Below are 14,119 nucleotides of genomic sequence, written 5' to 3'. Positions count from 1 at the left end.
AATAGCTCACAAATGACCTCTCTTATAAGTTGTAAGAGAAATTTGTGCTCACAGGTTCACAGAAATTTTCCATGAAATTAAATATGCTTTCAGGATTTGGTAGTACATTTTTAATTCAGACTAATTATAACATCTATTGAAGTGGAATAAAGCTGCATACTATTCTGCCCCAGCACAGAGCATCAAACACCTAATGTGGTGTGATGTGAAACAGTTTGTTTCCTTCCCTACGGGCTTGCTGGTAACATTTTCAGTGTAGGAGGATGGAACATGCACTGCAATTTACATAAAATTGAGGGGGAGGTGACTAGGCGTGCTGCTAATTTAAATGTGAAGGTGATTACATCAGTGGATTCACTGTCATAAGGAAAGCCGGCAGGAATATATCTCAAATACTGGATTTAAGATCTCTGATCTTCTAATTAACTGAGCAAATTAATTTAAATACATGTGATCTAAGAGGAACCTGGTTTATAAAGGGCAGTATATTCAGCAGTTTCATTTTTTATTTTTTTTTTGCATAATCTGTTTATCTCTGATGGTATACTGAACTAAATGAGAAACAACCTAATTTGAATGCCAATTCCCATTAAGTATCCTGCCAAAACAGATATTTTGATGTCAGGAAGGAAAATGTTGTGACTTGAGTGAACTTCGTAACATCAATTTGCATCTATGCTGCATCTTTGCATTAAAATGAATCTTCAAGTAATGCTGCACTGGCACAAATTTGAATAATGAAGTGTGCTGCAAAGTTTATTCAAAGGCAAACTCTTAAAATATTCTTTTGAAGAATTTGTCAATTAATAATTTGGCCTTTAATTTTTGATTGCATAGTCTGCAGTGGTGGGCTTGAAACAGAATCTTCAAACAAAATCATTTTTTTTTTACTTTTAAAGCTTTGTTTTCAGCATTATATGATAATCAGTTATGTTTTATACTTAAAGCTACACTATGTAACTTTTGGTCCTCTAGCAGTTAAAAAAATATAACTGCATGTGTAATGGTGGCCAGCTGATAAATAGCTGTGCAATGTGCATAAACCTCACTCTCCTGACTGACACTAGAGGCTGTAGCCTTTAGCTTTCTTGTTAGCGCACCCGCCTCCCATGTCGGAGACGCCCATACGGAAGTCCCATACGAAGGACATTGTTTTGGTTGTGCTTCGGCTCTGCTCCTCTGCGCGGATGAATGTGGTTCGAGGCGCCAGTGTACACATGGATACAGGACATCTTATCAGCGCGAATGAACAAATAAATTGTGAAAAGATATCCGAAAACATGTGATCTGAACAGGTAAGTGTCATATCTTATGCTGTTGTTTTGACTTATTGGAAACATTGATGTTTTGAAATAAATAACGTTACAAAAGTTAGGCAATGTTCGTTAACATTAGACATAATGATTGCAAGTCTGATCTGGTCAAACATGGTAAATTTTATAACTGCAGGATATTCTGGCCAAATAGACCATGGTAGTAACTAATTTATAAATTGTCATAGTTACCAACCAGGGGTGAACATAATTTCAAGACTCATATGTCCTTGACAAGTCTAGGACTAAAGGATCTATTTATATAAATTATTGCAGTTATAAAGAAAAATAACATGTGTGCTAGCAAATGAACAGTTCTGCACCGATTACAGTATAATTATTTCACTACACATTTGTGAGTGTGTGTGATTACACAACTATACATAAACCATATCAATAAAATGTCTTACCTGTTGAGAAAGAAAAAAGCCATCTCTGGGTCACTTTTAAATCCTTTCAGTTGTCGGCAACTCTGAAAAGCCAAGCCGATGTTGATTTGTGTTTTATTATGGACTCTGCTGCTTTCCCTTTTTGCTTTTAGTCTTCAAGGTTTCTTTGTTTTTACAACCAGTGTTTGCCGTTTTGAATGCTCCATGTAAATTTGTCTCGTTTGTTACTTTCAGCTTCACGCTACTCCCACACCATACATGTGCTACAGTAGCCGGATCTTATTTTCTCTGTGTGCGGATATGACGTGAACACACACAGGCAAATGACGTATGTATGCTATTTCCCGCAAAATCCATCCTTACAGCTCTAAAATATAAATCACTATTATAGGTTTATCAGAGTGTATTTGGGTAAAGACATTGTTTGGATTTTTGTTGCACTCTCTCATCAATAACATTTCATTTATTTAACAAAAAAAAGTGTTACATAGAGTGGCTTTAAATGAATCACTTTAGTACATAACTTCAAGTTGTGAAGTTACGTACATATTTCAAAAAAGCATATTTCATTTTTGTATTTATTTTCCTATTTTTATATATAACACTCACACACACACACACACACACACACAGTCAGAAGTTTACATACGCTTAGGTTGAAGTCAATAAAAAATTTTTTGAACCACTCTTGTGTCGATTGTAGTGACACAAGGGGCTTCTTTCGGGAGCCTCGGATACCTCTGAATATGAAAAAGGCCAATGCCAAATTGACCAACAGAAATTGCATGTCCCGCCCCGGACATATGGGTAAAAAAGGCAGGGATTGTGCATCTGTTCAGTCAGATTTTTTCTTCGGAGCAGAGCAGTTGTGTGTGTGTTCACCGAGCTGAAACCTCACTCTGTTATACTCATCTCTAAAGAGCTTTCCTGTTGGATCTACGGCACATTTCCAGCGGCTTTCTCCCTCCTCTGCATGCCAGTGCAGTCCTCACTCCTGGGCACTTCTCTAAAAGAGTACCATTTTCAAGAAAATCAAAGAGTTAACGTTAGTCTTTTTAAAGAATCATCTTAAGGAGACATTTGTAAAAAAAAAAGTGCCATACTAAAAGTTTCACTTGCATCAGCATTCAAAACAGATTTAAGTGCAACAAGAATTTTTTTTATAAATTTTTTTGTAACTGTTAAGTGCTCTTGGAAAAGACGTGTTTTTAGCCATTTCTTGAAGACACAGAGTGAGTCAGCTTCACGGATGTTGTTGGGAAGGTTATTCCACCAACGTGGTATGATGAAACTGAGAGTCCTGGAAAGTGTTTTGGTGCCTCTTTGTGTTTGTACAACAAGGCGACGTTACTTAGCCGACCGCAGGCTTCTGGCGGGAGTGTAGATCTGCATAAATGCATTCTCGTCATGGACTCAGTCTCAATGGTGGCGCACCTCACAAACGAGCGTGCGCAGTCGGTGCTGAATTGCCTCTCATCATTCAAAATAGGCTATGCGGTCCCTCTAAAACAGTTCCAGAGGCTCCTGGGGCATATGGCATCCTCAGCCGCTGTCGCGCTGCTAGGGTTGATGCATACGAGACCGCCTCAGCACTGGCTTCAGATTTAAGTCACGAGATGGGCATGGCACCGTGGCACGTATCATGTGACCTTCACCCTCCTCTGCCATCAGTTATTCAATCCCTGGACAGACCTCTGCTTACAGCGGACAGGAGTCCCCCTGCAGCAGGTGTCCAGGTGCATCGTGGTCACCACAGATACCTTCAAACACGGTTGGGGTGCCGTGTGCAACGGGCATGCAGCTGCTGATTCCTGGTCGGGCCCACGGCTGCATTGGCACATCAACTGCCTAGAGTTGCTGGCTGTACTTCTTGCCCTGCGGAGCTTCTCCCAATGATCCGAGGCAAGCACGTCTTTATTTGTTCAGACAGCACCGCGATGGTAGCATACATAAATAGCCAAGGTGCGCTCTCGTCATAGGTCACAACTCGCCCGCCATCTCCTCATTTGGAGTCAGCACCAACTGAGGTCACTGCACCCCACTCATATCCTGGGCAGCCTCAACACGGCAGCGGATGTGCTGTTCTGACAGGCTCTGCTCAACAGAGAGTGGAAGCTCCACCACCAGGTGGTTCAGCTGATCTGGGACCGTTATGGCAAAGCACAGGTAGACCTGTTTGCTTCACAGGAGAAATCCCATTGTCCGCTCTGGTACTCAGTGTGTGTGTATATATATATATATATATATATATATATAATGCTTTTTCAAACATTTAATAATCACAAAGGGTTCATCTAACAGAAACAGAAACTTTCTGTTTCTGTTAGATGCTTTTTAGAAACTAAAAATTATCCCAGATGTCATGTTAAAGCTATGATTCTATTACAATTCTGTAATTTGGTTATACTTTAAACTTTGTCTGCGATAAATCTTAAACACAGACATATTCTACATCTGTATATTCTATAAAAAAAAAAAAAGAAAATGTTGCCGTCACATCTATTAAACAATACTATCAGCTGGTAAATCAGAACCCTGGAGCAAGCAGGAGCTCTCCTAATAAAACTTACATTTTGATGAATTAGATGACAACCTAGGAATGAGCATGTTTCATTAATTGTTGAGAAAGGTTCCACTCCATTACTTTGCTCCATAAACTTTTAAATATGTTGTTTTAATAACATTATATAGTTATATAATCTTATGTGGAACAAATTAAAAATAAGGTGAACACACCATGATACCCTATTTTAGAAAAACTTGGCCAAGCGTATTTTTACTCATGAGGTGCTGATGTTAATGTTTATACAGCTTGTATGCCATCATTACTTATCCATTACAGGAGAGTGATTTGAATTATTCTGTATTTTATAATATAAATTTTATGTTGACATCACCAAGCCTATGAGCACAAGCTTACAACAGCACAGCTTGATAGTGCAGAATACATGCAGAGCTGTTCTAATATATTGCCTGCTGATGCCATGTTTAGCATTCTAATTCTTACAAGTGAGGCAGAACAAGTGGAACAAAAAATTTACATTGTTTTTGACAACTCAAGCAGTTAATGCAAATTATTAGGGCAGTGGCACTTCATAATGTGTTGTACTGTGTGCATGACTGGAGTGATTTTGCCATTATCTACTTTAAGAGTTAATGTATCTTGGGGGTCTTGTTTACGAGTGAGGGAATGTTAGAGCATGATATTGACAGGCGGAGTGGTGCAGTGTCTGCTGTAATGCAGCCACTGTACCGAACCGTAGTGGTGAAGGAGCTGAGCCTGAAGGCAAAGATCTCAATTTACCAGTTGGTGTACGTTCCAACCCTCACCTATGGTCATGAGTTTTGGATGGTGACCGAAAGAATTAGATAGTGAATAAAAGTGGATGAAATGTGCTTTCTTCATAGGCTTACCCTAAGGGATAGTGTGCAAAGCTCTGACATCCAAAAGGGGCTTGGAGAAGAAACGCTGCTCATCCGCGTTGAAAGGAGGAAATTTGTTTCATTTCTTTTTTTTTCCCCCAGTTTGATTATTTCAGTGATGATAATGGCAGGTTACCACAGTTTAAACACAGGATCAAGTTGGCTTGATGGATTTAAGTTGGCTACAAGTGTAACCATGGTATGTTGGTGGAAATTATGGCTTCCATCAGGACTGGGTTACTTTTAAAACATATTCCACTGCAGATACTCTGCCTTTTCCTCCTCATATGGTGTCAAGTGCGCTCAGTGAGCTGTGCTTGTGTAAACAGTTATGGTCTAATGTGCGCACCAGATTCAAATGGGTAAAGAGGAAGATTTCAGTAAATCAAAATGTACATTTCAGTCTTTTCTTCATACATTGCTATCGAATGGTTTCAGTAGACTTGAAATGTTACCCACAAGTGATATGGACAACATTTGTGGGGTTTTAATGTGCTTTTGGAGCATGACAGTCACAATTCTCTCAACCTTCAATCTTGTGTTTAACAGATGGACAAAGTCATACTTGCTTGGATCAAAGATGGTGAGTAAATGATGAAAACATTTCATTTTATGTTGAGCTATTAAATATTAACATTGCTCCTGCAAGCACAACCACTTTTGTATTTATTCTATTTTTGGATGTTCAATAATTATATAAACTTAGTCAAAATGTTTTCGTTGTTATGTAAATGCAGAAAATAGGCTATACATAATATAACAGAACAATGTGGGCATTGCAACACAACGTTTTTATTTGTATTATAATAAGACTATATTCCGATACTGATACTTAAATAAAAATTCAGATATTTTTTGTTCTTTTCCTTCCACGGTGGGGCAAAACTTTTTAGATATAAAAGGGTGGGGGGCCCAAATGTATGACATTACATATTCTATTAGATTACTCAATGCAAGTAGCCCGATATAAATCTAAATACTTTGGATTACTTCATATTGCTTTCCATCAAATAAAAAAAATGGTGATTGAAGATCTTAAAAAAAATAAAAGTAACACAAAAGTAGTCAAAACAACTCATGAGTCATATACACTCACCTAAAGGATTATTAGGAACACCATACTAATACTGTGTTTGACCCCCTTTCGCCTTCAGAACTGCCTTAATTCTACGTGGCATTGATTCAACAAGGTGCTGAAAGCATTCTTTAGCAATGTTGGCCCATATTGATAGGATAGCATCTTGCAGTTGATGGAGATTTGTGGGATGCACATCCAGGGCACGAAGCTCCCGTTCCACCACATCCCAAAGATGCTCTATTGGGTTGAGATCTGGTGACTGTGGGGGCCATTTTAGTACAGTGAACTCATTGTCATGTTCAAGAAACCAATTTGAAATGATTCGAGCTTTGTGACATGGTGCATTATCCTGCTGGAAGTAGCCATCAGAGGATGGTACATGGTGGCCATAAAGGGATGGACATGGTCAGAAACAATGCTCAGGTAGGCCGTGGCATTTAAACGATGCCCAATTGGCACTAAGGGGCCTAAAGTGTGCCAAGAAAACATCCCCCACACCATTACACCACCACCACCAGCCTGCACAGTGGTAACAAGGCATGATGGATCCATGTTCTCATTCTGTTTACGCCAAATTCTGACTCTACCATCTGAATGTCTCAACAGAAATCGAGACTCATCAGACCAGGCAACATTTTTCCAGTCTTCAACTGTCCAATTTTGGTGAGCTCTTGCAAATTGTAGCCTCTTTTTCCTATTTGTAGTGGAGATGAGTGGTACCGGTGGGGTCTTCTGCTGTTGTAGCCCATCCGCCTCAAGGTTGTGCGTGTTGTGGCTTCACAAATGCTTTGCTGCATACCTCGGTTGTAACGAGTGGTTATTTCAGGCAAAGTTGCTCTTCTATCAGCTTGAATCAGTCGGCCCATTCTCCTCTGACCTCTAGCATCAACAAGGCATTTTCAGCCCACAGGACTGCCACATACTGGATGTTTTTCCCTTTTCACACCATTCTTTGTAAACCCTAGAAATGGTTGTGCGTGAAAATCCCAGTAACTGAGCAGATTGTGAAATACTCAGACCGGCCCGTCTGGCACCAAAACCATGCCACGCTCAAAATTGCTTAAATCACCTTTCTTTCCCATTCTGACATTCAGTTTGGAGTTCAGGAGATTGTCTTGACCAGGACCACACCCCTAAATGCATTGAAGCAACTGCCATGTGATTGGTTGATTAGATAATTGCATTAATGAGAAATTGAACAGGTGTTCCTAATAATCCTTTAGGTGAGTGTATACAAGTTTTCTGAAGTCACACAATAGCCATGTATGGAGAACAGACCAAATGTAAAATTTTCATTCTTCACTGATAAATCTTATTTTAATCTAACAGTTCCCACTGCTTTGGCTCATTGAATCTAACCATATAATTCAGTTTTATTAACTGTTCTTTCAGTCTTTTTTGTGAACAAGATTAGCCAATTCAGTGAAAATCACAAACCATTTCTTCTGTCATGGACTCTTAATTTCTTAATTTAAGTCTGTTCGATCGGTTACTCCCACAAAATCATTGTTATCATCTTTGATATTTAAGGGTGAGTAAATTATGATATAATTTTCATTTTGGGGTTAACACTTGCATATGAAGAAAGACTCCTCAAGATACTCCTTCAGAAAGCAGGTTGTTACTGGCACACACAGCTTACATCAGGGTTGCCAACTCTCACGCATCTGGCGTGACACTCACGCATTCAGCCTCACCGTGAGATTGAGGCTGAATGCGTGAGTGTCACGCCAGATGCGTGAGAGTTGGCAACCCTGTTACATTGTGCTGTTATGTTGAGAATTTTCCAAATTTGAAGGTAAATCCATCACTGTATTTGTCAAGGTAGTGCACTCAATAGGAGCAGGAAGAAAACAGGCAAAACAAATAGGCAAAACTCCAGAGCAAATAGTTTAATCAACAGTCCAAAAAACAAAACCCAAACAGGGCCAGCACAGTTAAAAAAGTACAAAAACAAGAATAGCAGGGCTTATAATCCAGAAAACACACTTGAGGAAGGCTGGAGAACTCAGCAAGGAAGCAAGCAAAGGGCAACATATAAATATAACCAATAACAAAATGGGACAGGTGGAAATAATTAGCTCAAATGGACAGAGGCAAAATAATCACAGAGAGTTCACTGAGGGCCTCTGGTGGCCAGGAGATGGATATTTGGCACAAATTCTATCAAGAATAATGTTTGATTAAAGTAAAAGTCTTTGTGGGAGCTACAGTAGGACTACATTAGAATGATCTGAAAATTATTTATATTGATCAGCTTATCAGTCAATATTATTCTTCTCAAACAGAATGCAACCAATGTTTAACTTGGCACAGCATCCTAAAAAACAGAGCCTTTATGACTACAGATGCTGAAAACTAGTGAGATGCGATTCAACCAAAGTGAGACACTCCAAAAGTGTCAGTCTGATGTATGAGTACATAGACCAACAATTCTATAATAGTGCAGACAGACCTGGGCCAAAATAAAAGGATATTTTTAATTATATGGAAATTAAACAAATTATGTTCTGACTTTTAAAACCTCTTTTTCTATTGTCTAAAAGCTTTTCTTGCCTGCTGCCACCATATATGTATATGATGGCCATTTTAATTTTTATATTAAATATATTTAAAATGTATAATCATTTTTATTCTTATATACTAAATTATATTTATTTGGAGGCCTTTCTCAGTAAATATTGATATTTACAATTAATTGTGATATATTTTATGAATTTAACAGCCCATTATGTCATTAATTCGATTAAAATTTTTAATCAACTGACAGCCCTGATTTCTACTTGTTACAATTGCCTCGACCTCGCTGCCATGACACACACACACACAAATCCTAATGAAGTAGAGTCTGGTTAAATAGCAACCTAAAGATAAAATAAATCTAAGTTTGAATAGAAGAATATATATATCTCTAGTTCCCAGTCTGTCGCTCACTTCGGCGTTGTGTTGAAGAAGCGACACTAGGGGTCTCTCTTGAGAGCCTCGCGCATCTCTGAACTTGAGAAAAGGCCAATGAGAAATTGGCAGACAGAATTTGCATGTCCTGCCCCCAGACATACTGGTATAAAGGAAGGGAAATGTGTCTGTTCATTCAGAAATATTCTTCAGAGCCGACCGGTTCTGTGAGCAGCAAGCTGCGATTCACAAAACTGTTTACCTCATCTCTAAGAGCGTATGCTGTTGGATCCACGGCACATATCAGCAGCTTTCTCCTTCTCTGCACGGCAGTGCAGCTTTGCCCCTGGGTGCTTTGAAAGCGCTGTCTAAAACAGAATATTGTAAAAGAGTTTGATTCTCTAAAAGAGCAATACACAGCGCCGTTGAACATCCTTTTCAGGACGTGTCTTTATAAAGATGCCCTTCCGCCGTCAGCGACACCTGCCTGGAGTTCGGTCCGGCAGAATCTCACGTCATCCTAAGACCGCAACCGGGCTACGTGCCAAAGGTTCCTACGACTCCCTTCAGAGACGAGGTAGTGAACCTGCAAGCGCTGCCCCGAGAGGAGGCAGACCCAGCCCCTTTGTTGCTGTGTCCCGTACGTGCTTTGCGAATCTATTTGGACCGCACGCAGAGCTTTAGACGTTCTGAGCAGCTCTTTGTCTGCTTTGATGGACAGCGGAAAGGGAACGCTGTCTCCAAACAGAGGCTTTCCCACTGGGTGGTTAACGCCATAGCATTGGCCTATCACTATTGGCCCCCTTGCGGGTTCGAGCACACTCGACGAGAAGTGTGGCATCCTCATGGGGACTGGCCAAAGGCACCTCCTTAGCAGACATATGCAGAGCAGCGGGTTGGGCAACATCCGCTGCCCCCCGGTCACCCTGTCTGTAGAAACTCCTCCCTCCCAATGAGGTAGGATCTACCACTGCGCCATTCTCCACATGCGACCTAAAATCCCTTGTGCCTTTTTTACCTCCTTTTTTACCTTGTTTACCTCCCTCAGCCTAGGCAGGTGTGGTCTCCGCAGGGTCTTTCCCCCCTGAAAGAATAGGAATTAGGAAAGAACGCCTTCCCAGATGCGTGTGATAGTGTTAAGATGGCCTCAGCCGCTTTAACTCTATGCGAGAAACATAGAGAGAGAAAAGGCGTGGCCGACGTTGAACATCCTTGCTCCCATGCTTGGCACATCGCCTTGTTCCCCCTGTATCAGGGTGTAGGGAACCAGAAGGTTATGACGATCTTATGGGGTGTTGAGGAAGGGTACGTACATTCAGACACGGCCTGTCGTTTTGGCACGCAACCGTACACGGTTCAGCACATGGCGTGATTAAAATTGGACCCCTAGTGTCGCTTCTTCGACACAACATCTTGTTCCCTCCATCAGGGAACGGAGGTTACAACAGTAACCTAGACGTTTTTAGTTGAAAACGTGAAACAATTGCCCATGTCGCCCTTTTTGCCTATAGGTGTTCTGCATAGAAAAAAAAGTGTTATGTCCAGAAGAGGTCAACCACAGCAAGACAAAAGATTGCAATAACAAATGACCTGAATAACCTTTATTTATTTATTTAGCTGTTTGTCTTGTGCCACATGAAGCACACTTTTAAATTAAGGTACCTGACTAAACATTTTTACATGTTTGGATCTATTGTATTTTAAGAAATAAAATTGAGCTGCCACAAAATATTTACCTACTGACAAACTATCACTACTAATTGTGTTCCTTTTTGAAAGTTTTATCAGATATCAATAGAATAAACAATTGATCTTATCTAAAAATACTACTTCTTTTAAGTAACTCAGGAGAAGTTAGTTTAATACCATGTGAAAATGGCCATTCCAATTTCAAAAAGCATGCTTTAATTAGTCTGCCATTTATATGCTTGACTATGCGTGTCATTGCTTCTGAGGACTGGATTAGGCATTTTAAAATTGACTTGCCAGAAGAAGTCAGAGAGGCCACTAAAGCAAGTCAGTTTACAAGTGTTCATCTAGGAGCACTCAGCTTGACTGAAGATCTTTGACTTTTCATGAATCTATGACTACAGCCCTGTTCATATATTCAGTGAATATAAAATTCTGTGTTGCATGCAGTAAAAATAGTTTAATGACTGGGAAGTTCTTTTCAATATACAAATTGAACATTTCTGAAGTTGTTTTATATAGCTTAGCTTCTGGAACACACAAAAAAGTGCAGACACAATATTTATTTTAAGAGGTTACATCATATGACAAAATACCATAATCAGTGTGCAAATTATACAATAGGGTTGAGCCTGGCCAGTACCTGGATGGGAGACCTCCTGGGGAAACTAAAGTTGCTACTGGAAGAGGTGTTAGGGAGGCCTGCAGGGAGTGCTCACCCTGCAGTCTGTGTGGGCCATAATGCCCCAATATTGTGACAGGGACACTATACTGTAAAAAGGCACGTCCTTCGGATGAGATGTTAAGCTGAGGTCCTGACTCTCTGTGGTCATTAAAAATCCCAGGGCACTTCTCTTAAAAGAGTAGGGGTGTAACCCCGATGTCCTGGCCAAATTCCACCCATTGGCCCTTCTCAATCATGGCCTCCTAATAATCCCCATTTAGAAATTGGTTCTATAACTCTACTTTATCCTCAACACCATTAGCTAGCGTGTGGCGTGGCACTATGGCTGCCATTGCATCATCCAGGTGGATGCTGCACACTGGTGGAGGTTGAGGAGAGTCCCCTGTTCACTGTGTGAAGCACTTTGAGTGTAATGTCCGAAAAAGCATGTTATAAATGCAACATTCACTCATTCATTCAAAGTATTGCTTAATTGTATTTCTTAGTAATGGAGGTAGTCTACCAAGAATTATCAGGGCCCAATTCAATCGTGTGATTATATACAGTGTTTATCAATGTATTTATTTCAATATATTTTTAATACGGGGAATAAGTGTAAAATATAGTTATAATGGGCCTTATGATCTTAACAATTATGCCATGTTACGCCAATTAAATTAGTAGTCTGAGTACCTCTTATGGGTTGCCAGACAATAGATGCAACACCCCAATCAGAGATTTAAACATGCACAAATAGAAATATTTCACCTTATGTAATACTTAATGTATGCAATCTGGCAACCATATATGCAAGTGTGTGCTTTCTCCCTCTCCTCCTCAAAAAAACATGTACACGCATGAGGCTGCGTGTGCGGTTAAGTGCCAAGACTGTGAGCAAACCTTTTCAGTGATGAACTTTAGTTAAATCCCAAAAGATTATTGCATCATTCGCACACAGAGGGGATATGCGAGCAAAACTAAGCGAGAGGTTTGTTCTTTGTGTCATTTGTGAAATGCTGATGTCCTTTATGCAAAGGTTCCTCTGGCATTAATAATTTATCATAGTTATTCAGCCTTTTTTATTCAGTTGTGTGCTGAATTGGATGCCAAACAAACCATTGACGAGACCCACATTATGACCCATGAGTGTGTAAATGGGTTGATAATATTCACAGAATAAAACAACTTTATCCACTTTGCTGCAAACATTAAAGTAAGCTTTTGAATCTATAATTTCTGAATATTTTATTTTACTATTATATAACCAGACTGATGTAGAGAGTTAAATTGAATACTAAATTACCACTGCATTGAAGTATGGAAAAATAAACAATTAATCATTTTATTTAGCATTTATTCAGTTTTACTAACACATGATAGAAAAGTAGCAGTAAAACTTCAAGCAATCACAGAATGGTCTCATCAGTCTGTGTACACTTCAGAAAAGTGTGCATCATTCATTGAGTGCTTAAGTGCACACCTACTTATGGGCTTAGAAATGTTTATCTTCTCTCTTCCAGGATCCACTTAACTGCTGATGTGGCCCCTGTACCAAAATAATCGCACACACCTGCTCAATTGAATATGTAAGACTAATACTGTAAATTGGCAAGCAGAATTCCTTGAATCCCAGCAAACACACAAAAATCCCTGCATTTTGTGCACACAGAAAATGCTGCATCAATGTATGTCCTAATCTGCAGGAGCAGCATTTTGCTGTCATTTTCAGTGACAGATTATGTGGATAAAATCCAGCAGCAAGAACTGATTTGTACATGAAAAACTGTTCTTTACATTGTTTTAGTAATATTTAAACATGATAACAAAAAATGTAATATGCCGATAAATAATAATAATAATATATAATAATAATAATAATAATTTTAGTTACAATATACTATTAGTGTATATAGATATTTTTGAGTTGCTAATCCAAACTCTACCCATACACGTTACCCTAACCATTTCTTATATATATATATATATACATATATATACACACACACACACAAACAAGTTGTTTGAAACAACTACAAACTGGCACATACAATTTTTATCACAATAATTTTTTTCCAAAAATGCCAAAAGGCAGTTCAAAAGTAGACAAACTATATTTTTGCCTAATTCTAACATTTCAAATGCACTGATGGCACACAATAGCTTTGTTTGAGGTAAGTTGTTTAAAAAACTAAATTTAAAAGATAAAGTAATGATTAAATGATGATAGGATTTTTATTTATTTAATGTTTAAATACTTGGTCTAACGATATAATCCTTTAAAATTAGTTGAAAACAGTAACATAAATCACACAGAACAGAATGCAACCTTTATAATGTCTAATTATGTAAATGTGTACACTGTTTAAATAAATGTCTTGGCATTAAACATTTTATTCATCTCATTGATTAAAATAAAATCCGCTGATTCATTCCATTAATTTAATATAAGGATTCATAAATAATTTTACACCTTTAAATGTGTTCATACATAAAATGGTTTACATTTTACATGCTGTCAAAACATCAGTAATGTACATTTCAATGTCTATGCAAATGTAAGCAAATGTACATGGACCACACTTTATGTTTGGATTACGTACCTGCAAGACTGAGAACTGCGCTGCGCAAATGTACAACATTGTTGTCTGTTGCGACATTACCTGATTTG

The sequence above is a fragment of the Xyrauchen texanus genome, chromosome 31 (assembly GCF_025860055.1).
Source record: "Xyrauchen texanus isolate HMW12.3.18 chromosome 31, RBS_HiC_50CHRs, whole genome shotgun sequence".
Lineage (NCBI taxonomy): Eukaryota > Metazoa > Chordata > Actinopteri > Cypriniformes > Catostomidae > Xyrauchen > Xyrauchen texanus.
This window is presented reverse-complemented; position numbering follows the sequence as displayed.